This window comes from Podarcis liolepis (genome assembly GCF_965112155.1).
Source record: "Podarcis liolepis genome assembly, chromosome: 5".
In the NCBI taxonomy this organism is placed as follows: Eukaryota; Metazoa; Chordata; class Lepidosauria; order Squamata; family Lacertidae; genus Podarcis; species Podarcis liolepis.
The window spans coordinates 74,386,963-74,399,753 of NC_139556.1; positions in this window are offsets into that span (position 1 = coordinate 74,386,963).

The following is a 12,791-nucleotide window of genomic DNA, read 5'->3' on the forward strand; positions in this document are numbered from 1 at the left end:
TGGGTGATCCTATCAAATCAGAAAAGCATAACCATTTCGGCACAAAAGAATAAAAAGAAATAAAAACCCATAGTAGGATGGTAACTTAATTAGGCCAACCAATTACAGTAGTGTCACAAAATATGTAAAGCAAAGTAGGAGGGGAAAGCTGGCTTGTTAAAAGCCACAAAGTCTTCATAGGTATCTGTACTAAGTTGGTACAGTCATACCTCGGGTTACAGACGCTTCAGGTTGCGTTTTTTTTGGGTTGCGGACCACTGAAACCCAGAAGTACCAGAATGGGTTACTTCCGGGTTTTGGCAGTCGCGCTTTGCGCAGGAGCACTAAATCACAACCCATGCATGCGCAGACGTGGGTTGCGAACGCTGCGGGTTGCGAACGTGCATCCCGCACGGATCACGTTTGCAACCCGAGCGTCCACTGTATATGGGAAGAGAAAGTAGACTAAATAGATTAGGTACTTCCAAATGGACAGTTTAAAAGAAATGATCTGTGGTGGCAATGTACTTTATGAGCAACCCTCTCTTATCTTTGTCTATTTGCCAAGAAAGGAAGAGGTTCATGCTGTAAATCACCCCTTTTGCTAGTTTAAAGGAAGCAATCCATAGCGCAAGGCCTCCCCCACATTTGGCAATGAGTTTGCTAAATATCTGGAGGGAAAGAGAATATTGCAGATCTGTTGCTTCCTCTAAACTGACAAAGTACTTGCAAACTGACTTGAGAAGAGAAGGGATGCTGCTGCAAACCTTTACTGTCTCTTGCAGTGAAGAAAAAAAACGCTGAATGGGAAGGTGTTTTTCATACCTTTTAATTTTTTTGTGAAACTGCCCCTTCCTTTAGCCTAATTATTTTCCTAATGTACTATCACCTGTATTTCCCAAAAATCTTTATATACTAAATTAAATTAAACATGTAACATGATTAGCATTTTGAAGAATGCAAACTTTTATTTCTACTTAGTTGGTCTCTAAGGTGCTACTGGATAATTTTTTAATTTTTAATTTTTATTTCAGTTGCAGTATTTAAGAAGCACTGCTGTGCAACAATCCAATAAAGGAAAATACATTGCTCAATGCTGCCATCTGTGGGCCAGTCATATTTCTTAAATGCATTTTGTCCAAAGAGATCTGTACAGGTAACTCACAACGTGCAATTTCAACTTTGCATTGTCGAAGGCCGGCCTGTTGCAATCACAGAAATTAAATGCATGGCACAGAGCTTAAAAGCACTTTTTGCTCAGGGTTTTCCTGGCGCAGAAAGAGCTTTGAAACTCCCTTAGTTTTGGGGGTAAGACTCATTGGGTCAGAGTCCACCTTCATTACTGCTCCTGTACAGGGCCTCCAGACTTTTAAGTCTTTAGCCCTTCTAGAAAGAAAGAGATGGGGCATAATGTGCAAGTACCCTTCTTAAGTTTCTATGAAACAAGTCAGCCTAGCTGCTCCTGTCTGTAAGTGTTATTAGCCAACGAGTAATGTCAAAGCTGTGACTGATAAGTCTGGACACCAGACACCCTGGGGGTCCCAAAAGACTGCTGTTTTCCAGTAGTCCTTAGCATTCTTTCTTTTGCACTAGCAACAAGAATACATTTTTTTTCCTGTGGTGAGTTTATCTGAGATCAAGAATTACCCGGTAATTTCTGCAACTGCAACTACTCTGTAAGTGCAGGTAGATGTTAAACAATCAGCTCTCCCAAGGGCAAATGCAAAATGTGAAAACTTTGCAAAGAGGCTTAAGCATGTCTCCTACTCTACAGCACCTAATGCAACTCAGTCACTAAGAATTCACTGTATAGTTAACTTACAGTATGGCTATATACATGTCTACTTAGAAGTAACTCTGTGTTTAATGGGGCTTTCACCCAGGCAAGTGGATAAAGGTTGGCAGCCTAGACTTTGGTTTAGGTTTGGTATTGGAGAAAACAGGGGGTTGTGTTTTTAACAGCTGTGTTTTCACAATCAGGCCCAGCAGGACATAGCTGACTTTCCACGGTAAGCATGAAGTAATCGGGGGGGGGGGGGAGAGACAAGCATAAATGGCAGTACTGTCATGCCCCTATGACAGCCACTTTGTATTATGCCATACTCTCATGGCAGCCCAAACAAAACTGGCACCCACATTACTCTCAAAATTCAAAATGTATTCACTGAACTTAGTATCTGTGAATGTGGATTGCAGAAGCAGAATGAATGACACATCCAAGCCCAAGATTAGTTGTTGTTGTTGTTGTTGTTGTTGTTGTTGTTGTTTAGTCGTGTCCGACTCTTCGTGACCCCATGGACCAGAGCATGCCAGGCACTCCTGTCTTCCACCGTCTCCCACAGTTTGGTGAAACTCATGTTGGTAGCTTCGAGAACACTGTCCAACCATCTCGTCCTCTGTCGTCCCCTTCTCCTTGTGCCCTCAATCTTTCCCAACATCAGGGTCTTTTCCAGGGAGTCTTCTCTCCTCATGAGGTGGCCAAAGTCCTGGAGCCTCAGCTTCAGGATGTGTCCTTCCAGTGAGCACTCAGGGCTGATTTCCTTAAGAATGGATAGGTTTGATCTTCTTGCAGTCCATGGGACTCTCAAGAGTCTCCTCCAGCACCATAATTCTAAAGCATCAATTCTTCAGCGATCAGCCTTCTTTATGGTCCAGCTCTCACTTCCATACATCACTACTGGGGAAACCATATGAAGGGGCCAAGATTAGTAGCCGAATACAAACCTGCCTTGTCTCCGTCTCCGTAAGTCAAACTGGTAATTGCAGTCCACTTAAGCAGCATTGCAAGCATAACAACACAGTAATATACAGAGTGTATCTTTTTTGAAAAATCCTACTGATGATACCTATGGGTAATGTATTACTCCCTCCCTTCCATACTTCTTCCCTTCTTAAAATAAAAAAAATCCTTCCAGTAGCACCTTAAAGACCAACTAAGTTAGTTCTTGGTATGAGCTTTCGTGTGCATGCACACTTCTGTGTATCTGAAGAAGTGTGCATGCACACGAAAGCTCATACCAAGAACTAACTTAGTTGGTCTTTAAGGTGCTACTGGAAGGATTTTTTTTATTTTGACTATGGCAGACCAACACGGCTACCTATCTGTAACTCTTCCCTTCTTGTTTTACTTTCCTTTCTTCTCTGGATTTTCCTGAGACTGCAGAGGCACTTTGGCCTCTGGCTTTGACCAGGGAACCAAGGACCACTGGGCGGCCGTTCCCCTTCTCTCCCAGGAAAAACATATTGACAAGAGCCTGGCCCTATCTATCAACAAGAGAGGAAGCAGCTGCATGGAGCTTGCTTTGCCCACCCCACCCCAGCTGGAAAAAGTACTTGAAAGAACTTTATAATGAAAAAGTAGCACCTGAGTTTGCTTCTCTTCCTCCTGCCCCTTCTCCTTCTCAATCACTTTCCCTTTGGGATTATAAACCTGAGGACAGGGACTGCCTTATTATTGATTGTCACCAGCCGTCTGGAAGTATTTTTCAACTGATGAGCAGAGTAAAAATAGTTTAAAAAATTAAAATGCATCCCCATTGAGAAACCCAGATTTCCCGTTGATGTACTGTTATTTCAACTGCACACTACAAATTATTGTTGGATAACAACCAAGCTGATAGCCCCTGAAGTCCCGCGGCAATTATCTTTATCGCTTCCTCGCATAGCCACTTCATGAAAAATAAACGCTTCCTCATATATTATTCTTGCTGATACAGGCAATAGCCTTTGTAGTCACAATGCCCAGCCACGTGCAACACAGAATCATCTATCCAATGTATTGAGCAGCATTAATTTGGGACTGTAAACACTGACTATTCACCAGGAATTCTTGAGCAACGACAAGAGAGCAGACATGCCTGGTGTTTTCCTAATAATAATATAGTAGTGTCCAGCAATAGATGGAAATGAAAGCACCAGAGGAGGTATGGCCCAAGGGCTACATCATGCTGGGGAGATATGTTTTTATACACCAGGCATATTGCAATAATCTGATGGCTTGAAGAAAGGGAGTAGGAGAGAACTCTTTAGGATTGTTCAAGGAGTCACAGCTGGAAGCAAAAAGATACAGTTAAATAAGGATAATTTAGTAAGAATATGTGGCTTATTCTTATATTCATTTTATTATTTATTAACACAGCTACACTAGCGACCTACAGTTGTACCTTGGGAGTCGAACAGCTTAGTTCCCGAATGTTTTGGCTCCGGAACGTGGCAAACCCGGAAGTGACTGTTCTGGTTTTCGAACTATTTTTGGAAGCCAAACACCCGATGGGGCTTCCGCGGCTTCCGATTGGCTGCAGGAAACTCCTGCAGCCAATCAGAAGCCACGCTTTGGTTTTTGAATGTTTTGGAAGTTGAATGGACTTCCGGAACGGATTCCGTTCAGCTTCCAAGGTACAACTGTGTATGTTTCCAGGCCCATTTCAAGATACTGGTTTTAACCCATAAACCTTTTTTATTTATTTTCTTTTATTTAACAAGATTTCTATACCACTTGATAAAAAAGAATCTAATCACTTTATATAAAATGGCGTAACCATAAAGATAAACCTTTAAAATGGTAGCCAAAATATGAAGACTGCTGTAGGACCAGGCTACAACCTCTGGAATCTGGATATATGATGTGGACTTGAATGGGCTTCAGATTTAGTAGCAGAATTCAGCTCTCGAGGAGGGGGGGGGGTTAAATTTTTCATTTTCAATTTCTGTATTTATATTGTTTTGTAATATATGACGCCAAAAAAAAAAAATAGAAATGAATAGGTTGGAATCCCAGAATTCCCTTTTCAAACAACCGTGAACTTTCTACTTCCATTTTATTGCACCATGGTGGATGATACTGAGATGCAGGATGGAGATCAGATCTCGTATGTCAGGGTTCGGTAACCTGTGGCCCTCCAGACATTGTTGGATCACAGCCCTCATTTTCTCTGGCCATTGGCTGGTTGGAGCTGATGGGAGCCTAACAGCATATGAAGGACCACAGGTTCCTCATCTCTGTAATAAGTCAATGGCTGCAGACACAGAAGAGAAGATTTCTGATATTGTTTATTTGCAGGCATAGCACTGCCCTCTGCCTGGTACAAATAAATCCCATTTGGTCATCGTCGTACAAAAATTCACCACTTGTTCATGCTCGAGTTTGTTTCTCTACCACAGTAGCATAGCAGAAAGCAAGGGGTATGAAACCTAGTCTCCAGGCAGAGTCTCCAGAGCCTTGAGCACGACAAACAATGAAAGTAGGGCAGAAGAGGACAGTTCCCCCACTCTCTCAGCAAATATCACATTGACACACTCCTAGTACAGCAAAACGGTCAAGAGCAAATGCAAAAAAATCTATGTTTTATGCAACAAGGCTAATACTCTGGCAAGGTAAAGTAATTGTGTTACCTTGGTATCGGCGCATCTTACCCCCCACCCCTCAATTTGGTGTGCCGCTGGCCTGCAACTCCCAAGTCTACCCCAAGCCATCGGGAGAAGGGGAAGAGCTGTGCTGCCTTGCTGGAGGCCTTTGTTTTGACAGCTAGGGAGCCGTGGACAGGCAGCACACTGAATGTCCGCCATTGGCAGCTCGCTCTGCCCCCATGGGCGGCTCGCTCCGCCCCAGGTTGCAGGGTGCGTGCGCCGCTCCATGCACCCAAGCAGCTATTCTGCACCTGGGAGGGCACCCTCCATGCCCCACCCCCCTTGGGAGCGCACCCACCCTGGGCAGCATGGGCATATGCTTCGCCGCTGCTCCCCCCCCAGCCCCTGAAAACGGTATCCTGTCAGAGGAAGGAAAAACCCAACTAATCATGCAAACACCAGAAACTATCCCTTTGCTAGACATGCCCTTTATCCAGAATAAAGTACATTTAGTCAAGGGTAAGATAAGGAGTCAGTTACTACACTGGCACTTTTTTTGCAATTACCGGTAGTTTCACATTGGCAGTGCACCAATGAGCAACTGAGCCATACTATCAGCCACAGGCCATGGCTCGCTCGCAGGACTTTCAGCGCCAAAGTCCAGGCCCTGTTTGGCCCAGAACAAGGAAGGGGCCAAAATGCAGCAGGTCTGATTTTCCACTTTCTTAAATTAACAAAGCAACACTTAAAAATAGGGGAATTCCTTCCCTCCCATATCCCTAAGACCATGAAGTCCAGAGCCTAAGATTAACTAACTGCACCACTGCAGGTGCATCAGCTGTGTGTCAATACACAGTCAAGTAATGAAATTCTCAAAAATGCAATTAGTGACACAATCTCTGTTCCAGGCTCTGAGGAATTTTTGAAGTGCTGTGAAATCCTACAATACATTGGTTTGGAGTTCAGAGTGCCCTATCAGCAAATCCTTCATCCTTTCTGGTTGCATACTGTGGGCTCTTTAGCACATAATTCTAGATTACTAGTAAAGATGACACTGGTTGGTTGGTTGGTTGGTTGGTTGGTTGACCAGCACCAATGTGCTAAACTCTCAGTGTGTGAGATTCCCAGAGACTTCTGATAGGCCACTTTGAGAACAGAATGCTGGACTATATAGGGTTTTAGTCTGATTCTGCATGGCTCTTTTGTTCCTATCCATGGCATCTCAAGTATCAGGTGGCACATTATGTAAAAGACCTCTGTCTGACACCTTGGAGTGCTTCTGCCACTTAGAACAGATAATACTAAGGTAGTTGGACATATACTGTATTCTGACTTAGTTTAAGGCAGCTTCCTATGTTCCTAAAGATGCCTACCCTAACCAGACATGTTAGTACACTGGAATTAGAAAGAAGCAGTTGGCAGTGTCCTTCACTGGGGTTGTCCCATGTTTATGTTCACTGCAGTGGTCTCTCCTTAACATGAAAGGTCAGGGACAGGATAAGCTAATGGGTTTCCCATTAAGGACTGCCGAAATAACTCCACTAAGGAAAGAGTCACTAAAGAAAGTTTGACTTATGCACTGCATATTCATGCACAGCAAATATGCATGGTACGCTCACCACTTAGTGCAGGCATAGGCAAACTCGGCCCTCCAGATGTTTTGGGACTACAACTCCCACCATCCCTAGCTAACAGGACCAGTGGTCAGGGATGATGGGAGTTGTAGTCCCAAAAGATCTGGAGGGCCAAGTTGGCCTATGGCTGACTTAATGTAATGAAGTTAATTGCAGTTTTATTATATTAAAAATTATTTACAATTTTATCATGATTGATCTCAGATTGTTATTCCACTTATTTCTTCTATACATACTATATTGCTGAAAAGCAGCCCCATGGTTCCTCTTTTGTTGGTATAACATCCAAAGGCATGTTGCCCAAAATATCTTCAATAAGTGAATTTGTATATTTACTTGTATATGCATTTGGGAGCACAACACAAACAACATTGACACTTTAAGTAACAGGCGATTCTGCCCTAATTCTCAAGCAAATTCAGAGTTGGGTGAAAAGTAGAATTAAATTAACTGTTGGATTGAACCTGGGTTGTAAATCACTGTGATTACTAATGCATGCTAAAAAGAAGAGACACAAGGGGAATGGAGTCTGATGTCTGGCTTCTTTAGTAGCCAGAAGCAAGTCAGAGACACAATTCCTGTGGAAAAGTTTCACATGACGAGCCAGCCCCACGACAGTGCATTTAAAATATCATCACCCTATTTGTTCCTTAACTAGAACATGTTTAATTGGGTCAATCACTTTTTAAAGTATCTCCTAAGGAACTGATTTTACTTAATAAAATCAAATGTCAACAGCCAGATCTTACAGCTACAGAGTTTTATGGCTCCTAGCTGTATGTGAGTTTTGCATTGTTATTTATCTACTTATTTAACTTGTTATTATATTGTACCTCTGTAGGCAACACAGTTAGAAAATTGGCATATGCATTTTAAAATAAACAAGGCTTTTTCTTAGGAATATTATCCTTCCTTCATGCCAAGTTGCGGCAAGGCAGCCTTTGACAACCTTGTGCCCTCCATATGTCTTGGGCCCATCACTGTCTCTTAGTCCTACCTACTTCACAGGATTGTTGTGAGGGGGAAAATAGGAAGGGAAAAACTATGTATGCCATCTTTAATTCTTCAGAGGAAAAGTGAGATATAAACCTATATATTTTGGAGAATGGTTTGCCAATTTGCTTGTTCTCTGTGCATTCAGACACCTCTCAAGATATTATTGCCAAACTTGGCATGAAGGTTCCTGATGTGGGGGTGGCAGTTTTCACTGACGCTGAGCTGCCAGCTGCCATTTTGAATCCAAAACGGCCGACCAAAATATCACTTCAGCATAACTTTACCTGTATTTTGTCACAAGTTTGGTTGCCACTTAAGATATTGTTGTCAAACCCTGTACAAGGGCTTCCAAGTGGGGGCAGCAGACTTTGTTACAATTTGGATGCTGGACACCATTTTGAATCAAAATAATGGACCAAAACATCAATTTTTTGCATGGGTTTGACTGCCTCTTGAGATATTGTCACCAAACTTGGCAAGAGGGTTCCCAAGATGGGAGAGGCGGTATTCATTGATGTTTGAACACCAGGTGCCATTTTGAATCAAGGTGGTCGGTCAAAACATGACTTTGGCATGACTTCACCCAATTTTTGGCATGATGTGACGGAATTCACAAATCACACAATCCATCTAAAAATAAATAAATCACAATATATTTTTGTTTCTAAAAATTCCCAAGCAGCACTTGGCACTCCCTCGCTATTGAAAAGATAGAAGGAGTTGTAGTCTAGCAACTTCTAGAGGGCTAAAGGATAGCCACCACTGTGATAGATGATAAAAGGACAGTTTAAACTCATACCCTTGAGTCTTGAGCCAGCAGGCATACATGTGAACAGAACACTACCTGAATAAGAATTAGCTGCATGGAGAATGTCACTTGATGTTACTTCATGAAAAATTCAAACTGTCAAGGGCCTTAAAAATGTCTCTGAATTGCAAACATACAGTCTGGTCTAGCTGCAAAGTGTGCAAAATTAAGCAGATGCCCAGCTAATACCTTGCACGTGAAACATTATATGTCAATGAGGCCCTTCTTAATCTAAAGGTGAATTCAATAACGTTATGCTGAATTGCATTCTACAAAGCTCATGATTGAGGGTCAGAACCTCTAGACCATGATGTGATGTCAGCAGCTGCCCTTCCATTGACCCTATCCACTACAAACTTTCTAGCTGAATCCAGTTATGGATGTTACGCCATACCATATTGCTGACTTTTCTACCTGGTGACAATTTTAATGCAGCTGCCTTCACCTTCACAGAGCTTGTGACAGTGCTTAGAAACCACTTTATCTGATCTCTCTCTCTCTCTCTCTCTCTACACACACACACACACACACACACACACACACACTTCCTATATACCGGTATATGCAGTCTCGCTGTGGCTGCCCAAATACAACAGCCCCCTTTCCATTCCTCAAAAATTTGTTCATTATAAATTTTGTCATCTGTTCCCAACAGTCTAAATAAAGAGCCATCATAACAAAATAGCTTGCATATATTTATTAGCCCTCAGGGCAAATATGCAAATATAAAGAGAGGAACCACTGCTGGGAGGGTTGAATAGTTTTTGTACTGGCTAAAGTATCCCTTTTATACTATCATTTCCCCCCTTAGCATATTAATTTCCTGATGTCATAAATGACAGTGCCCTAATTTTGTTGTTCATAGTGTGAGAGCCTTCTATATATAAACCCTTGTGCAAAGCAGACCAAATCTGTCAGGAAAAAATCAGGACAAAGTCTAGTGAGGATGTGTATCTTTTCCACGTAGAAAAGAAGAAAACGGCCAATGCAGCTTACTCTTTACAAGTGTGGTGAAGGGGAGGGGGTCAAGGGTAAAACTTCACAAATAGCTGGCTGGTAGAGAGTGTAGTACAGTGGTTACAGCACCAAGTTCGTGAGATATTGATTACCCTGTTCTTGTGACTGTTAGGATCTCTGAAGGATATAATGGATGAAGCTGATTAAGAAACTGTTGATCGCAACAAAAATTATGCAGCCTTGCTGTTGGAAAACAGAACACTTACACCCCTGTTTGGACAACATAACCAAATACAATGGATGTCCACAGACCTTGGGGAAAGGGTCATAGCTCAATGGTAGAGGACATGCTTTGCATGCAGGATGTCCCAGGTTTAATCCCTGGCATCTCCAGGGAAGACTGGGAAAGATTCCTGTTGGTAGATATAATGCTTGTCCAGATGGAGCAATGGTCTGACTTTAGCACAAGGCCACTTACCTGTGTTGACATTTGGAGCTGGTCACCTGAACAGACTGTGAGCACAAACACATGCACAGGTGGAGTTCACATGACCAGGAACGCTACAAAAAGCGGCTTGCAAAAACCAACCAAAGGCACATAGGTCAATGGCAAGAACCAGAATCGCAACATGTAATTAGCACAACGTGTCGAGTATTATGTATTGGGTTCAAAGATAAGCTAACGTAAGAAAGTTCAGAAAATGAAAGTTTTCTGTCTCACCTATTCCTTGCAAGCCACCTATACTTACCCAAAGCCTCCCCAGAGGGGTGGGTGGTGGTTCTTCTGTGAAACATGGAATGGGGTGGAGGGCCTGTTAGAGGGATGGGGGCATACAGCTTTCTTTTCACAAACTTCCTTAAATCGACTGCTCTTAGGGCCACAACATTAATTGTGTGGTCTGCCCTTGCGCGTGTGATTTTTCTTGGACAAATAGCCAGTGTGAGAAGACCAATCTGGATTAGGACCTTGCTGTGGTGTGTGGAAGGGGCATGAGGGGGTCTTTATTCATTTGCCCCGTATTGCAGTCCTGTTCCAGATCAGTATTCCCCTGCCCCAACACACACTTGCCATTTGCACAAAGGAGGGAGAAGCTCCAACTGGAGCAAATGGGAGCTTCTTTTCCCATGCAATTTATAATTGCGTTATAAATGCATTCATTTACTGTCAGGTGCTTGTCTGCACAGAAGAGAAAATTGCTGGCAGCTCACAGGATTTTGGTAAGTGTCAGCATTTTCACAATGAACTTTATTGTCTCTTACAATTTACTTTCAGCCAACGTACAGTACTTTTTGGCACTGCATCCAGACCCTGCCTTTTAGTTCATCTTCCCTAGCTATTTGGCTCTTGTTAGCTGGAGTAATTATACCTAACATAATCTTTAATGTACTGTACTGAGATTAGGAAGGGGCCGCATTATTTGTTTAACATACAGTATCAATTCTGTTTAACTTCCTGCAGCCCCTTTAATCTTTTTTATAAACATGGGAATATATGAAGAGACTTGCTAGCTCAGGACAAAGATCTATTTAGTTCAGCCCGTTTGCCACAGTGGCCAACCAGATACTGTCTGGAAACTCCATAAACAGAATAGGATGGCAATAGCCCTCTCTTGCTGTTGGTCTTCAGGAAACAGTATTCCAAGGCATGCTGCAACTGATCTTAGAGGAAGTACATAGCCATCAGGGTTTGTAGCTATTGATAGCCTTATCCCCTTTAAGTTTGTCAGATCCTCTATTTATATATATAATGTTTATTAATTTTCTGTTTTACAATTTAAAGTACTCATTTTTACATCCTTAAGATATCAATGACTTCCCTTTTCCTTCCATAGTTCATTTTACATATCATAAATCCCTGCCTATTTTTCAGAAACTATACCATTCCATTATTACATCCATCATAACTTATTTACACTGCTGAATTTATCTCAATGCTACCAGCATTTTCAGCTGTATACAGTTATTTGCCATATATTCAATAGAAGTTTTCCAATATTCTCTAAACATATTTTCTTCTTGTTCTCTTATTCTATATGTTAAGTCTGCAGCTGCGCATATTCTGTCAACTTAAGTTGCCACTCTTCTTTGGTTGGGACCTTGCTTGTTTTCAATTCTTGGGCTAACAAAACACGGGCCGCAGTAGTGGCATACGTAAATAACCTCTTTTGACACCTGGGAATTTCAGTCTGAATTATCCCCAACAGAAAGGATTCTGGGTTGTTGTTTTTTTTGAGGGGTGGGGAAGTACTTTTAAAGATTTTTTTCAGTTCATTCTGGATCATTTCCCAATAGTCTTTTACCCTTTTACAAGTCCACCAGCAAATCCTCTTTTAAAGGCATCCAAGTTGATCCTCTTATGGGAGTGTATTCCACAATTTACCAGTAACTATATACAGTGGGGGAAAGCGCTGCCTTTTGTCTGTCCTGAATCTTCAAATATTCAGCTTCATTGCATGCCCACAAATTCTGGAGTTAGGACTATCTGCTTTATGCATAATTACCATGCATAATTGTATGCACCTCTTATGCTCCCTTATGTCTCATCTTACATTTTCTCTAAACTAAAAACAACAACAACAACCCCAATACTGTAACCTTTCCTCACAGGAGAGTTCTTGACTGGGTGTGACATTCTTTGAGGGTAGTGGGCTCTTCTCTTTTTTTGCCACACACCTGGTGGTTGATTTATATGTAACCTATGCTAAGCCCTCGGGTTAAGGCAGGGGTCAGCAAACTTTTTCAGCAGGGGGCTGGTCCACTGTCCCTCAGACCTTGTGGGGGGCCAGACTATATTTTTTGGGGGGGAGAAATGAACGAATTCCTATGCCCCACAAATAACCCAGAGATGCATTTTAAATAAAAGCACACATTCTACTCATGTAAAAAGACCAGGCAGGCCCCACAAATAACCCAGAGATGCATTTTAAATAAAAGGACACATTCTACTCATGTAAAAAGACCAGGCAGGCCCCACAAATAACCCAGAGATGCATTTTAAATAAAAGGACACATTCTAGTCATGTAAAAACACGCTGATTCCCGGACTGTCCGCAGGCCAGATTTAGAAGGCG